General features: G+C 40.9%; 1 protein-coding gene and 1 long non-coding RNA gene across 2 annotated transcripts in view; one reads left to right on the plus strand and one right to left on the minus strand.

The window, feature by feature from the left end:
- HNMT (histamine N-methyltransferase) overlaps window positions 1-16751 on the plus strand; it is a 1236603-nt gene that overhangs the window by 428997 nt on the left and 790855 nt on the right. The window lies entirely within an intron of this gene.
- LOC126932269 (uncharacterized) lies at window positions 1886-14080 on the minus strand. Its single transcript, XR_007718157.1, has 3 exons — window positions 13195-14080; window positions 10796-11291; window positions 1886-2587 (listed from the first exon to the last, which is right to left on the minus strand). It is a non-coding gene; the product is annotated as an uncharacterized LOC126932269 (long non-coding RNA).

The raw sequence follows: 16751 nt of genomic DNA on the forward strand, positions 1-16751 counted from the left end.
TTAGTTCAGCTCATCCACTCCAACCCCAACCATCCCTAATCCACCCCTTCTCTTTTAAAGTGAATGTCAATCAAACACCCCTATAAAGGAACGTACTTGAAAATGTGACCATTTGAATAACTTTATTTATTTATTTATTTATGGACAGGGTCTCAATTTGTCACCCAGACTGGAGTTTAGTGGCATGATCATGGCTCACTTCAACCTCTGCCTCCCAGGCTTAAGTGATTCTCCTGCCTCAGCCTCCCAAGCCGCTGGGATCACAGGTGTATGCTACTATGCCTGGCTAATTTTCTTCTTCGTTGTCTTTTTTTTTTTTTTGGTAGAAATGGGGTCTTACTATGTCACCTAGGATGGTCTCAAACTCCCAGGCTCAAGCGATACACCGGCCTCAGCCTTCCAAAGTGCTGGGATTACACACATGAGCTGCTGCACCTGGCCCTGGACAACATTTTAAATGGCAAAATAAAGTTGTGGAGTCCTGACTCCTCATCCCGAAAGAACTCGAGATTTCTTTACTAATTCTTCCTTCTCTTATTATTCTAAGTTAGTGTTCTTTTTCTTGGTTCTCAAAGTATGAGAACACTTTGCATTCAATAATTTGTCACAAAGTACCTGGACTGCTGTGTGACACCTCTAGATTTCAAGTCAAACCATAAACATTGTGTCATGAGACACAGCATCCAGAACAAAAACAGCTCAAATGGAACATTGAAGTTATCTTCCAGGCAGCAGCTTTCCATCATATCTGAAATTTGAGGTTTATTCAAACTAAAACTATTGTTAAAAATTATTTGAGCTTTTCTACCCATTTCAGTCAATATGCTTGCTTTTTCCTCCAGGTACTCATGTGTACCTCCCTATGTGCTTTTCAACAGGGTGAGGTCTGGAGAATCAAGCAGGGAAGTATAATATAAGACATTTTGGTTAAGGATCAGAAAGCCTGGACTTTAGACCCCATGCTGGTGGCTTTTCAATATTTGACTTTGAACACATCAGTTAAACCTCCTATTTTTAATTTACCTTTATGTAAAAGTAGTATTATTACAATGGCATAAGAAAAAAGATATAAGGCAAAAGAGCATCAAAATTGTTAAGTGCTTGCTAATGAAAGATGCTGACTCTCTTCCTATGGTGTTTTACTGCTTGCTAAAATCCATGGACCACTTCTTTTCTCTTTCTTTCTTTCTTTCTTTCTTTTCTTTCTTTCTTTCTTTCTTTCTTTCTTTCTTTCTTTCTTTCTTTCTTTCTTTCTTTCCTTTTCTTTCTTTCTTTCTTTCTTTCTTTCTTTCTTTCTTTCTTTCTTTCTTTCTTTCTTTCTTTCCTTCTTTCTTTTTCTTTCTTTCTTTATCTTTCTTTCTTTCTCTCTCTCTTTCTCTTTCTTTCTTTCTTTCTTTCTTTCTTTCTTTCTTTCTTTCTTTCTTTCTTTCTTTCTTTCTTTCTTTTTCGTTCATTCGTTCGTTCTTTTTCTTTTGACATGGCTCTCACTCTGTCACCCAGACTGGACTGCAGTGGTGTGATCTCTGTTCACTGCAACCTCCAACTCCTGGGCTCAAGCGATCCTCCCATCTCAGCCTCCTGAGTAGCTGGGATTACAGGTGCCTGCCACCATGCCTGGCTAATTTTTTTTTGTATTTTTAGTAGAGACGGGGTTTCCCCATGTTGCCCAGGCTGGTTTCAAACTCCCGGGCTCAAGCGATCCACTGTTCTCGACCTCCCAGAATGCTAAGATTAAAGGTATGAACCAGTGCGCCCAGCCGTGGGAACACTTCTGATGGCAGGAATTTGGACTCTATTTCAATGGAAACTTCACAGAGTCCTGAAAGTAGTTGACCTTTATATGATTTGGTGTAAACATGAAAAAAAGAAGTGCACACAATAAATATTTAACTTTCAAGTTGTACTTTTCTTTTGATGTTTATTACAATTTCGAAGACAAAATGTTTAGATAGTGCTTTATCCTGGGTTCCCAGGAGGTACAGTGTGAGGCAATATGTATGTGCTAATGTTGATTAGAGAATACAGTTCCAAGGGGGCAGAAATAAGGAGGAGTGAGGAGGCAGGAAGGAACTGTCAGCATGCTGGCTGCCATGTGCTGGATCCCAAGGGACGCTCGTCGGAGCAGGTTCCAGCTGGACTGGGACTCGGGTCTAGGGGAGAAAGAAGAATGTATTTCTTCTCCCTTTCCATGTCTCACGGACCAAAAGTTTGCCTCTTCGGTTTGTGTTGACTGCCCTGTACTTCCAGTTGACCTCTGAATAGTTCAAGTATCTCCCAACTCTTCAGCAAGACACTTCGTCGAGGTCTGAGCACCATCATGTTGCTCCTGTGCGAACTCAGACAGAGTTGCAGCAGCTGCTGGGGCCAAAAAAGAGCCAGAAAGCCCCAGTGGGAGGCAAAGCCACCAGGACATTCGGTTGTGCTTAAGGGGCGTCAGTTCAGAACATCCTTAGAATTTACTTCGGGATTACTTTATTTTTCCAAGATGTAGCCCATATGTATTTATGTGTCTCCATTATTCTTCATAAGATAGTCATTGGGTAATCCATCAAAATGTACATAGGACATTCAAAAAACCACATACTGTCTGAAATATCCAGAAATATTACAGAGCGTCATGGAATACTTTTCCTGTCACCCCTAAAAAATAAATTTTCCCTGCTTGATACTCTACAGCCGGAGGTTTTCTGTGCCCTCGGTCAGAAGATGTGAACTTTCAGATAGTGCTAAGGAGGTGGTTCTAGATATTTCTTTAGGGTTAACCATGTAACCAGGCCAAACTTCTAGCGCTGGCTGTAAGGCAAAACCGTGACGGTGGCTTTTCCTTTTCCACTCTCAAATGTTGTTTTTGAGAACAATTCTCTCCCCTTCCCCGTCAGTCAGGCCCCTCGACTCCCAAAATTCTCACCCTGCTCTGTGAGCAAGCTTGAACTCCATCCAGCTTTGACTTTTCCAGAAAGCAAGTCCATATGTGCAGACAGTAGCACTTTTCCATCCTGTCATTCATTTATTTCATTTATTCACTTATTCATTAATTTATCAAACATATTATCAAGCATCTGCTTTGTACCAGGGACCCTCTTATGCTTTGGAGATACAGTGATGAACGGGCAACTCCTAGCTCTTGTGGTGCCACACTCTAATGACGGCAGGAGATAATAGGAAGGTTAGCTAATATTTTAAAGTTCAGATTGTGATAAGGGATACAAGAGAAATAAAACAGTGTTATGAAATAGATTCAGTGTTGTACAGCCTAGAAATCTAACCTTGACTTATTTATTTGTGACTCACACTGGTTTTAACGTCTTGCTGTGACTATAAGAGCATTACCAGCTGGGCATGGTGGCTCATGCTTGTAATCTTGGCCCTTTGGGAGGCTGAAGAGGGCTAATCATGAGCCCAGGAGTTCAAAACCAACCTAGGCAACATGGCACTCACTTCTACTAAAAATAATAAATAAAACAAATTCATCAGGCATGGTAGCATGCTCCTATAGTCCCAGCTATTTTGGAGACTGATGTGGGAGGATCACCTGAGCTTGGGAAGTTTAGGCTGCAGTAAGCCAAGATCACGACATTGCACTCCAGCCTGGGTGATAGAAGCGAGACCCTGTGTCAAAAAATAAAATAATTAAAAAAAAAAAAGCACCACCCTGTGAACTCCTTTAGCGCCTCAAGAGGATATTTCATTTTTGCATCTTCAGTGTGTTCCTAAGTATTCATTTAAGTGTTGAATGTTAACAGAGACAAAATATTATTAGTCCAACAAATATATCTTCTTGAGTAGTGGTGGGATGTAATTTGAAGCATAAGGAGCCTTCTGCTAACACCCCCTCCCACCTCACATGATACCTGCAGATTCTGCCCAGGAATGTTCTATAGGTGGTATCCTATAGTAGAAGTTCAATGGCTTTGAAAGAATTCGGCCTGTCCACTTTCAGTGAGAGTTCTTCCTTTTATTATTAGACCTAGATTCAATATATTGGAAATAAAGACTGTCACAACCAAACTCCAAATTAACTCAATTTTTAGGCTTATTTTTCACCCTTTGAGTGGAAAAACTAAAATTGTTTTTCTTCTGCTCTCAACCACATTAACAATGAATCAGCACAGAAGACTTCTGTGACCAAATATGTGGGGGGCTTTCCCCACAAAAAGCAAGCAGTCAACTCTGCAGCAGACACCACTGGCTGCCGTCTAGTTCAACTCAATTCTGACACTGCCTACCTGGAAATAGCATTAGAACACAGAGTGAGATCTCAGTCCCTAAGACTACCCCACCCCGCCCCCAGCTTCTGATGCCAATTGCTAACCCCACGTTGTTATTCTTGTGCTTCTGACCGGCTGGCTATGAATCAGAGGTCTCGTGACGTCCCACCCCTTAGATTTGAATAATGTGTGAGAATAGCTCACGGAACACAGGGAAACACATTTACTGGTTTATCAGAAAAGATACAGATGAAGAATTACACAGGGCAAGGTATGGGGAGAGGTGTGGAGCTTCCAAGGCTCACCACCCTCCGGGGCTCATCATCCTCCAGGAACCTCCATGTGTTCAGCTACCTGAAAGCTCCCTGTCTTCTTGGGCCTTTTATGGAGCTTCATTGGATAGGCATGATTGACAACAGTGTAGAAATGAGATATGATAAAAAGGGTATGACAACTAATAGGTTGAGTGAGGAACCCAGCAAGGCCTGTCTGTTCAGATTTTTCTTGGCCTCTCTATGCAGCATTCTTTCCTCCCAGGTATAGGGCAGGGCTCCTTCTGAAATGGGGGTCTTATGATCTACAATCACACAAGCTAAGTCATAAAATTTCTTTTTGGATAGGTGGGGGAAGATTAGAGTCCTGCTTTGGAGGAAAACAAAGGAGCAGGTGAAACGAAGGCAGGAGAAAATCAGAGAGAAAGCTTCTATTTTCTGAGGCCGATTTCTCAGGCTCAAATCACCCCAACATTATAGGAAAAGCCTATAACAAGGGCTATGGGAGTTATGAGCCAGGAAGGATGAAAACCTGTATGTATATATAGGTTTATATATAATATATAATATATATAATATATTATATAATACATAGGCTAATATATAATATAGGCTAATATATTATTATTCTCTTTCCTTTAATTATATATAATAATATATAATTATTATTATATATTAGCCTATATTATATATAATAATTATATGGGCTAATATATAATAATTATATTATATATAATATATAATATAACATATTTGATATTATTATAATATATAATATAACATATATTATATATAAAATATGTGTTATATATAATATATAATATAGCATATATATAATATATAATATATATGTAATAATATCACACACCCCAGTGGACTCCTTACACTCTCAAAGGAAAGAGAATAGACAGAAGAAAAGGCAGAAAAATACAACCAGACAAAAGCTTTAGAAATCTTCCTTCTTTTACTGTATCCACACATTACTGGTCAGAATAGGCCAGCTTATGCTATAGTAATAAATACTCTCAAAATCTCGGTAGCCTAACGTAACAGAGGTCTCTTGTTCATACAAAGTCTGCTGTGGGTCCAAATAACTCTCTAGAACACCTTCCCTCCAGTGTTACTCAGCCATGCAAGCTGTACATTTCAACACAAGTTCAGTTCAGGTGCCATGGTGGCTTGTCTATGCATTGGCCTGGAAATGACACACGTCATCTCCAGTCACAGTCCCTGAGCCAGAACCAGTCTTGTAACCCTGCCTACCTGTGCAGGTGCTGAAAAATATGAGGAAGCAACTGAGATGTCTGAGGAACACCACTGCCTTTCCCACACTAGTCACTAAGGGTATCAAGGAAAGAACACTAAAAGCATGGAAGTGTTCATGGGTCCATGAGCTTGGTCTTTGTCTGCCTTACTCTCCTACCAACACCAAGAACAGGGATCCTGGGAGGTTCTTACCCAGTTTTACAGAGCAGTTAGAATCAGTTGGCAATAACGCCTGGAGACTTGTCTCACTATCTCTGAGATTCTGGCCACCACTCGCCGTCCCATCCGTGGCTATGGTTATAATAATCTCTCCTTAAAGTTGTAATTTCCAAGTGATAGCTTACCCCAAATATCAATGCTCCCCCCAAACAGTCTAAAATACTTTCATGACAGATTCTGAAAATAGGGCCAAAAACACATTTGGGCCAGGCACGGTGGCTCATGCCTATAATCCCAGCACTTTGGGAGGCTGAGGTGGACGGATCACTTGAGGTCAGGAGTTCGAGATCAGCCTGGCCAATGTGGTGAAACTCCATCTCTACTAAAAAGCATACAAATTAGTTAGATGTGGTGGCATGTGCCTGTAGTTCCAGCTACCCAAGAGAATTGCCTGAACCCGGGAGGCAGAGGTTGCAGTGAGCAGAGATCGCACCACTGCACTCTGGCCTGGGCAACAGAGCGAGCCTCCATCTCAAAAATGAATAAATAAATAAACACACACATTTGCAAATAACCTGGTTCGATCATTTGGTGACATGGTTATAGACATAAACACTTTGATTTTTAAAAAATTTTGTTCAAAGTCAGAGGAGAGACTGTCAGATGCTATTTAATATTCCCCTTGGAAAACAAGAGGTTGGCATCTGGTTTCCCACAGATTCTTTGGTGTCACAAACAGGTTCTGCAAACTACAAAAGACCTTCCGCAGGGTCCTGCCCTTGTGGCTAAGGGAAAAGAAAGAAACTCTGTGTGTGTGTGTGTGTGTGTGTGTGTGTGTGTGTGCGCGCGCGCACGCGCGTGTGTTTGAATATGGACAACTAGCATCACAATTTCATACTTTTGTCATTTCACCAACAACAAAACTGTGGATGATAAGTCCTAACTGGAAACCTCTGGAAAAGAAAGGGGATAGGGAGAGGTAGAGGGAGAAAGTATGTTCCTTCTCAAGATAGTGCCCACCAGAATTTTAATAGATACCTATTTTTCCATTCTTAGAGATCTCTCATTCACTCATCCATTCAACAAATATTAAGGACCAATCCCGGTAAAAAGCACTGAGGAATCAGTGACCAGTAACATTAACACAGCCCTGGCGCAGTCTGGTATGGGCGACAGATAGTGTACAAATAACCACATAAACAAATATGTAACCTGCAGTCATGAGCCTATGCTTGTTTGTTCTCAGGGCTGTTTTCTGCTCCTTCCCTGCTCTGCTATTATTTCCTTTGCCTTCTGTCTTTCTGGTAGGTTCAGTCAACAGAAGACATTGGCAGGAAATTAGAGGGGAGGAGGAAGGGAAAAGCCAAGGGATGTTTTTCTCCTTCACTACTTCTCCCCCCATCACCCACCAGGCTTTCTCCAGCTCTCGGGTTCTGATGACACCACCTCTCCCCCTCATCCCCTCCAGTGCCAGGGATGGCAGTGGCTTCCATCAATTGTTTCCCACATGCCCAGCACCTCTATAGCCAATTCCTTCATGGATTTCCTTCCTGGGCAATCACATAACAATAAAACCTGTGTTGAGGGCCAAAGAGGAAAAGTATGTTGTGAAGAGAGAACAATCAAAGATCTGTCATAGTCTTTATGAGTGAAAAAAGCTTCTCTGAGAAAGAGATATTTAAGCTCAGATAGGAGGAACGAATCAAAGTCAAATAGGCAAAGAATGTGGTTAAAAGCTTGATAGAAGATAGGACAGCACAGGTAAAGGCCCTGAGTCAGAGGAGCTTAGAGCCAAGAAGGAACTGAAGTAAGCATAATGTTACCAGGGTGCAGCTTGCAAGGAGAGAGTGGGTTATAGAATGGAACGGCAGTTAGGAAGAGGCTGGATCATGCAGGTCCTGTAGGCCATGTTTAAGACTTTGGTAGCTATCATGAGGATAATGGGTAGCAACTAGACAGCTTTAAACAAAAGAATGGTAAGATAGATATGCATTGTTAAAATGATCACTGTATAAAGTGCAAAGGCTGTGATAGAAGTGGGTGAGAATGGATGTAAAGAAACCAGACAGGATGTACTGCAGGAACCCAGGCAAAAGCGGACAGCAGCCTGAGCAAAGGATAGTGGTATCAGAAATGGAAAAAGATGGATGGACTCAAGGGATATTTAGGAAATAAATCAGTAAGCCTTGGCAATTGATTAGTTAAGTAAGAGTGATGGAGAGAGGGATGTCAAGGATGACTCTAGGGTTTGGCTTTTCCAGGTAGGTGGATGGATGGTGGTGCCATCCACCAAGACAGGAGAAGCTGAAGGAGGAATGGGCTGTGCGTGCATGTATGGAGTGAGGAGGCGATGGATCATAAGTGTGGTTTTCTCATGTTGAATTCAAAGTGACTTAGAGATATCCAAAAGCATTTGTCTCTCCTAGGCACCTAGATAAATGGGGCTAGAGCTCTGTGGCATGTTGGATTTTTGTTTCCAATTCTTCACTCACTTGCAATAGAATTTTACACTCACAGTCTTTGACATGTAACTTTGCAGTGCCTCTTACTAGTGGGAGGAGTGTGTTTCCCCACCTGTTGATTTTAAATTTGGCCCTGAAACTTACTTTGGTCGGTAGATCAGTGGCCAAGATGCAAACAGAGACTTTTAACATGCTTTCATGTTTGGCTTGTCCTCTTGTGATCTTTCATGAGAAGAGCATGCTTTAGCAGGCCACTGCCCCTCCAGCCCATGTCTTAGAATTAAGATGCGCTGTTGACCCAAACACAACCTGGAGCTTGGGTCTGGCCTAATCCAGCTGAGCAGTGCCTTGCCTAGCTGATCTGCAGACCTGTGAGCATTGTCATAAACCACTAAGCTTCTGAAGCTATTCGTTCTGCAGCAGAAACCAAGGAATATAGCTCAAAGGAAAGGACCAGACAAGGACATACTTTTGTGAGTCACTGATGTGGAAATGGTAACTACAACTTGTGTCATAAATGAGACCTTTCAGGCATCAGAGCCATTACACGATTTTAAAACAAATCCACTTTGGATAGGGCTGGGCGAACTTTTCTTTGACCATCCCTCTGTCCTCTGAGCCAGGTAGTGCATCTCATCTGAATACCTTTAACCCTCTCTTGCATGGCACTGCAGTCGGGCCTGCTAATCAAAGCCTCAGGCTTCAAACTTGTGTCACTGACTGCACACCCAAACTCTGTCTTCTACCCATCTTATGGCTTAGACATCTATGGCGCATTCTGATTTGGTATGTCTTTGAGTAGCGATGACTTATGCCTCTTGAACATTTGCTTTTTAAATGTAAATTTCAATGCCCTTGGGCCAAAGCTAGCTAGATATCAGGCTATGTGGAGTTAACACCTTTGCCAAAGAAAGCCTCTGTCTACATCACAAGGGTGACTGCCTGCAGCCATCAATGTAGAACATCATTCAACTTTCTCGAAATGCCAGTGAGAGGACTCGAAACAAGATCTTTTTTTTTTTTTTTTAGTATTTTTATTTTTATAAGTTCTGAGGTACATGTGCAGGATGTGCAGGTTTCTTACATAAATATGTGCCATGGTGGTTTGCTGCACCTATCAACCCATCACATAGGATATTAAGCCCAGCGTGCATTAGCTATTTTTCCTAATGCTCTCCTTCACCCAACACCACCCCAACAGGCCCCAGTGTGTGTTGTTCCCCTCCCAAAACAGGAACCTTTCGAAGACTCCATTTAGATTCCTTGATAGGAAGAAGAAAAGGTGGAAATCTATATTATGTATGTTGATTCCTGGTTCCTCCAATTAAGGAATCTACATGGTCGCTCCAGTTTAGAGTTATCTCAGATTCTCATCCTTTCTTCCTGTCTCCTCATTATTTTTTCTTTCTCTCTTTTTCATTTCTCTCTCTCCACTCAGGCTGCATTCATTTAAGCTCTCTTTGCTTAGGTTTGAATAAAATGAGCATATTGAAATATTTAGATGATTTCTTTTCCCCTTTCCCTGTGCTAATTCTTTAGCCAATTCACTACCGTAATAGAAGTTTATTTTCATTTTTCCCATTTCTCTGTTCTGTGTGTTTGAAGAATTCTCTTGCATATTCATTACATCTGGTAATCTAACTCTCTCTATTCCGTAAATGATTCCCTTCATCTTTCAGGGGATATCGAATGAATTTTTTTTCCTTCCCTGTTTGAAATCAATCTGCAGTGATATTTGAGTTCTATGCAGGTCTAATGGAAAAGATGAGGAAAAAACTCACAGCATCCACATCCCTGGTGGTTACCATTCAAGCCTCTTCACTAAGTGTTTTAAAGACCACCCAGGCAGGAGTTAGAAGGCCTGAATTCCAGCTCCAGCTCTTACACTGGGTAGCTGCGTCACCCTAGATTGTATTCTCCTTATCGTTTTTGTTTCATTTGGTTTGGAGATGGGGATCTCACCCTGTAACTCAGCTGGAGGGCAGTGGCGTGAATCATAGCTCACTGCAGCCTCCAACTCCTGGGCTCAAGTGATCCTCCCGCCTCAGTCTCCCAAGTAGCTAGGACTACAGGCACAATTTTTAAATTTTTTGTGGAGATGGGTGTCTTTCTATGTTGCCTAGGCTGGTCTTGAACTCCTGGTCTCTAACAATCCTCTCACCTCAGGCCCTGGAGTTGCTGGGATTTTCAGATGTGAGCCACCATGCCTGCCCCTTCTTCCCTGCCTTTAAAATGATGATAATATTATGCTAATTACCTTACCTGACTGTTGACCTAATTAATCTAAGAAATATTTTAAATATGATTAAACATTTAAAGCTGTAGCAGTTAGGAATATATTTGGTAGTAGAAAAAACTAATTAACTCACAGTAACTTTAATAGTTGGGGTTATTTTTCTCTTAGAACAAGAATAAAGTAAGTGATTACTTGGGTGGGTTCAGTGGATCAACATTCTTTGTCTTCATCAGAAGAGCAAAAATTGCCCCAGAACATACTCTTAACAGATTTGCACTTGTTTTTCATGGCTGGAAGTGAGTCATAGGGCCACACTTAGCTCGAGAGAGACTGGAAAAGTGAGTATTTGGAGGTCAGTGGGTGGTAAAAAGAAGGGTGTTGAAAATAATTTGGGGATCATCATTTAGAATTATCTGCCTAGGGAAGTGTTGAATTAAAATCATATTAATTAATACACCTACAACCTTCCTTTGGAGGGAGATGCAGTGTTTCCAGAGGCCTCAAACTTCATTTTCTCAGAGAAAGCAGAAGCCCAAGAGGAGAGCCAAGTGCCTGCTGTGCCTTTTCCTTGGGGCTGTATCTTCCCTAGCTCTAGATTGCTGGTCCAAGGGATCAGGCCACTCAGTTGACTTCGTCAATGGAAATTCTCAACACGGAATGCTCCTCTTCCACTGGGAGATGTTTCAACCTGCCAGTAGAAGTGCAGACTCTCAAGTCATGGGGCACAGGTGGAATTCTGACTCTTCTCTTTTCTAACTGTTGATCTCGGACAAGTTTATGGTTAAAACATTCACATTGCTAATTTGAAAATGAGAATAACAATGCTACTTATCTCTTTTCTATGGCAGGGAGGATTAAATGGAAAGCAGTAAATAGAGCGGCTACCATATGTAACCACTCAGTAAATGGTAGCTGCTATTATTAACATTAGTAGTTGCTATGGACTGAATCTCTGTGGCCCCCCAAAATTGATACGTTGAAACCTAATCCCCAATGTGATGGTATTTAGAGGTAGGGCTTTTGGAAGTGATTAGGTCATGAAGGTGAGGCCCTCATAAATGGGGTAATCACAGTTTATAAAAAGAGACTCTCGCCGGGCGCGGTGGCTCACGCCTCTAATTCCAGCACTTTGGGAGACCGAGGCAGGCAGATCACGAGGTCAGGAGATCGAGACCATCCTGGCTAACACAGTGAAACCCGTCTCTACTAAAAATACAAAAAATTAGCCGGGCGTGGTGGCGGGCACTCGTAGTCCCAGCTACTTGGGAGGCTGAGGCAGGAGAATGGCGTGAACCCAGGAGGCGGAGCTTGCAGTGAGCCTAGATGGCGCCACTGCACTCCAGCCTGGGCGACAGAGTGAGGCTCCGTCTCAAGAAAAAAAAAAAAAAAAAAAAAAGAGACTCTCGAGAGACCCCTTGCCCTTCAACCCTGTGAGAACACAGTAAGAAGATGGCTGTCTGTGAACCGGAAAGCAGGCCCAGGCCCTCACCATACACAGAATCTGCAGGCACCTCAACCTTGGACCTCTCAGCCTCCAGAACCGTGAAAAATAAATGTTTGTTGTTAAAGCAACCCCGTCCAGGATATTTTTGTTATAACAGTCCAAACAGACTAACGCAGTAACCCTAAACAGTAGCACTTTTTAAATGTACAGATTTTCCAACTCTATGTCAACATTACTCCAAAAGGTTAGTTAACAACAAAAATTATATGAATAATGATTTCTTTCTATTTGCTTCTAAAATTAAACCACATGAGCTTATTGGAATTCATCCTAGAATCTCTGTAATTGTTAGTGTTTGAATGATAAGCTCTCCCATACATTTACTAAAGTTTGTAAAGAAAACTCTGCCATTCCAGAGTATGATGCTCTGTCCCCGTGACGTATCTAGTAAGTTCATTACTTGTCTGTAGTAGTCTCTTGTCAAATTCAATTTGCAAAGACAAAAGCATCATAGCCATTTCTTTTAATCTTGTTTGTAATATTGCTCATTAAATAGAAGATATATTATGCCAGATCTTGCTCATTTCAAAGCAAATTATAGAAGGTGACTAAATTGTGCACCAAGAGAAAGAGTCTAGTGTTTTACCAGCAAGGCCACAAAATCAACATTTGCTTTTTGACAAGCCGAGAGATCCAAAAGAATCTTGATGAACCTTAATGCTGTCTGTCATATACTACAATGTTCATAAATTATTTCTTTGTGAAAGAATGACTAATTATTATGCCTATATGGGGATCATTTGCATATTCAAGCTCAAGTATTTTATGGAAAAAAGAATGTCGACTTGTTGTGAGGGCAAACTCCTTCCCTCCAAATTAAAATACTTCTTTTTACACATGGTTACATTAGGCTTGCTATTGAAACCCAGAGAGAGAGAAAATATAATTCAGGAACTCAGTCCAAATCTATTTTCCCATTTCCAAGAAAAAGGAAAACAGTATATTTTTCGTGTATTTTAGACTAAATTTTTGAAAAGTGTGCCATTCTGCTGACATTGTTCATAGGGGAAAATGATCCGGATACAATTGGCCTAATCAACTCTTAATCTGAGAACATAAGTGGATGATTATACCTAGTGTTACCCACACAAGCAGCTGCTGACATCAGGGTCCTTTTGAAAATGCTGCACCTGAGATTGATGCCAGGTAGATGGCACTGGAGATTTCAGACTCCAGAATTGAAAAGAAGCTGAGCATCTGGTGGATCCATCCGCTGAGCCAAAAGGCTGCTCTCTACAGATGAATGAGTGTTAAGACAGCTGTCCTTCCTAGACCATGAGCAGCTGCTGGCCAGGGTTGCTGCCTGCCAAAAGGGTGGAGTTGGGAGAAACCAGGAGTCAACCACAGCTACCACAGTCTAATGAGTTAGTTTGACACCAGGGACATATTAGGAGGACTTGCTGCTGCCACAGGCTTGCACACGACTCTTCTCAACTGCAGGAGAAAACCAATATGATGCCAGGCTATAAGAAGCAGCATCACCATCAACCCGGTCACATTCTACTTATAGCCCACTCCCTCTGATAGCATAAAGCTAGACCTGCCCTGGGCTGCTGGTAGGATAAAGCTAGACCTGCCCTGCACTGCCAACAAAGTCTTCCTGAAAGCCATACATGGCATGCAGAGGAGAAATATGGAACATCTAAGTGAATATGGAGGAGAGGGCATTTCTGAAAGACACTCATGAGTCAGGCCCACAGGCTTAAAATACAGTGATACTTGCACTGGTTTCTTACAGCTGTTGTGACTTAGAACAACAGACATTTTTTCTCCCATGGTTCTGGAGGCTGAAAGTCTGAAATCAATGTGTTTTCAGGGCCGTGCTCTCTCTGAAGTCTGTAAGGAAGAATCTTTCTTTGCCTCTTCCAGCTTCTGGTGGTTTCTGACATCCCCTGGTTTGTGGGAGCCTAAATTCAGTCTCTGCCTCCTTCTTCATTCATATGGCCCCCTCCCTGGGTCTCTGTGTGTTTCTCATAGTCTTCTTATGATGTCACCAGTTATTGGAGGGTGGACCTACCCTACTCCAGTATGACCTCATCTTAATTTGATTAGGTCTGCAAAGTCCGTATCTCCAAATAAGATCACATTTACTGGCACGGGGAGTTAGAACTTCAACATATCTTTTTAGTGAACACAATTCACACCACAACACGGGCACATGAAGAGGGAATAGGAAGTGTCTAGATGAATGTAGGGGAGAGGTATTTTCCTTCTCTATATTCACTTAGACAGAAAGAATATCATGAATCAAGCCGAAGGGCTTGAAACGCCGCGGTGCTTCTGTAGAAAAACAGCAATGCCTCACTCCTCACTCCCGCAGGGTGCTTTACTTCCCCTGTGGTAAGACCAGCAACACTTAATGATTATTTGCGCCTTGTATGGGTAGAAGGGTCACTTGTGTAAGTATAACACATCAGCCCACCCCTAAAATTTGCAGGGCTCAGGATAAGAACACAAATGGAGACCCAAGTAGCATATGTCCAGTTATTTCAAAGTTATATTTCATGCTACAAATTGTTAAGCCAAATATGGTCTGTTCTCCTATTTTGACAAATACACCTTCATTACTACAAATTTTTTATAGGAATTGGAAAGCTGTGGTTTTTATTTAACTGACAGTTGGCAAAATATCAGATGATCTGTCTGGGTATTCTGTTGAAAGGCTGGTGATGCTAGGATGAGTAATAAAATAAAGACATACAAAATTCATAAATTAATTATTTCACAGAATTTACTGTCTTGCCTTTATTTCAGAAAATGCACTAATTATGTTGTTGTTGCCAGGGGCAATGGCTCACGCCTGTAATCCCAGGACTTTGGGAGGCCGAGACGGGTGTATCACCTGAGGTCGGAGTTCGAGAACAGCCTGGCCAGCATGGTGAAAACCCATCTCTACTAAAAATACAAAAAATTAGCCGGGCCTGATGGCACATGCCTGTAGTTCCAGCTACTTGGGAGGCTGCGGCAAAAGAATCACTTGAACCTGGGAGGCAGAGGTTGCAGTGAGTTGAAACCGCGCCATTGCACTCTAGCCTGGGAGTCAAAAGCAAAACTCCATCTAAAAAAAAAAAAAAAAAAAAAAAAAAGGCCGGGCGCGGTGGCTCAAGCCTGTAATCCCAGCACTTTGGGAAGCCGAGACGGGCGGATCACGAGGTCAGAAGATCGAGACCATCCTGGCTAACACGATGAAACCCCGTCTCTACTAAAAAATACAAAAAACTACCGGACGAGGTGGCGGGCGCCTGTAGTCCCAGCTACTCGGGAGGCTGAGGTAGGAGAATGGCGTAAACCCAGGAGGCGGAGCTTGCAGTGAGCTGAGATCCGGCCACTGCACTCCAGCCTGGGCGACAGAACGAGACTCCGTCTCAAAAAAAAAAAAAAAAAAAAATTGTTATCAAGCTTTTCACATAATTCATATTTTATAGATAGTATTGCCAAAGTAGACCAAATTGTTTGAATTGCTATTGTTCTTAGGTAGTTTTTAGAAACTTTAATCTTGAGAAATTTTGCTTTGCCAAGGCAAAAGCAACTGATATTTTCATCAAAATGCTTAAAGCAATACTTAGATTCAGATATGAACCATGAATTTTATAGATCATGTTCAAACATTATAATTCATTTATATGTGAAAATTTACCATTATCACAGAAAGAGCTATAATACATTTAATTTCATCATAAAAAATGCTGTCACTTATATAACAGGTTTGACATTATATAAAAGAGTATAAAAAGCCATTTTACCTTTTTTAAGTTCTTATTTCAATTATTTCAATACTGGGGTAATTACTAAAAAACTAAAAATAGTAGCATGTTATAAGATTTGTTTAAATCTCTCTCTAATCAGGACTATATCTGAATCTATACAAGCTAGAAAAGAGTCTTCTTAAAAATTAGTTTCAGGATTATTTGCACACATTATTTGTTGCTCCTTAGAGTCATTTTTGTTTCCAACTTCTAATTTTCTTATATTTTATTGATATGTCATTTTTTGTTGTGTAACTCACATGTAGTTTCTATTACTTATAAAAATACATTTTATAATTAAAATACTATGATATGTTATATATATATAATATGCATGTGTGTTAAATCTTTTAAAAGTAAAACAAGACTAAATTTGTTTAGGGTTTTGTAAACTTTTTCTAGCATTATTAATGTATCCATCCATTTATACCAAATAACTGTGCACAAATTATACTAATTATAAAATTTATACTAATTATAAATTACTTTGATTTTCTGTGATGACTACAATTTTCTTTTCGAGCATCTTTTGCACCACTCTCTTGGTGCAACTTGTATTTCTTTATGTGTCCAAGAGATGCTGTAAGGTTTAATCAAAACATTTCATATTTTAAACGAACCAGAAAATATTACATATAATCTATATACTATTCCCAATAATGTCATGGATAAGGGCACAGTAAAGGCCATGCCTCCTAGTAATGAGCACAAAAGAATTACACAAAAGAGTGCCAAGTACAAAGATAGATTTGGAGCAAATTCTTGGCTTGTGCACCTTTTCCTTTATCAGCTATGTTAGCATCATTTTCGGAGGCTTGTCATTGATAACTTTTATTTTGAAAGAGAGATCTGTTAAAGAATACAAAATTATAGCCAGATAGGAGAAATAAGTTCTAGT

The sequence above is a fragment of the Macaca thibetana genome, chromosome 12 (assembly GCF_024542745.1).
Source record: "Macaca thibetana thibetana isolate TM-01 chromosome 12, ASM2454274v1, whole genome shotgun sequence".
Classification (NCBI taxonomy): domain Eukaryota; kingdom Metazoa; phylum Chordata; class Mammalia; order Primates; family Cercopithecidae; genus Macaca; species Macaca thibetana.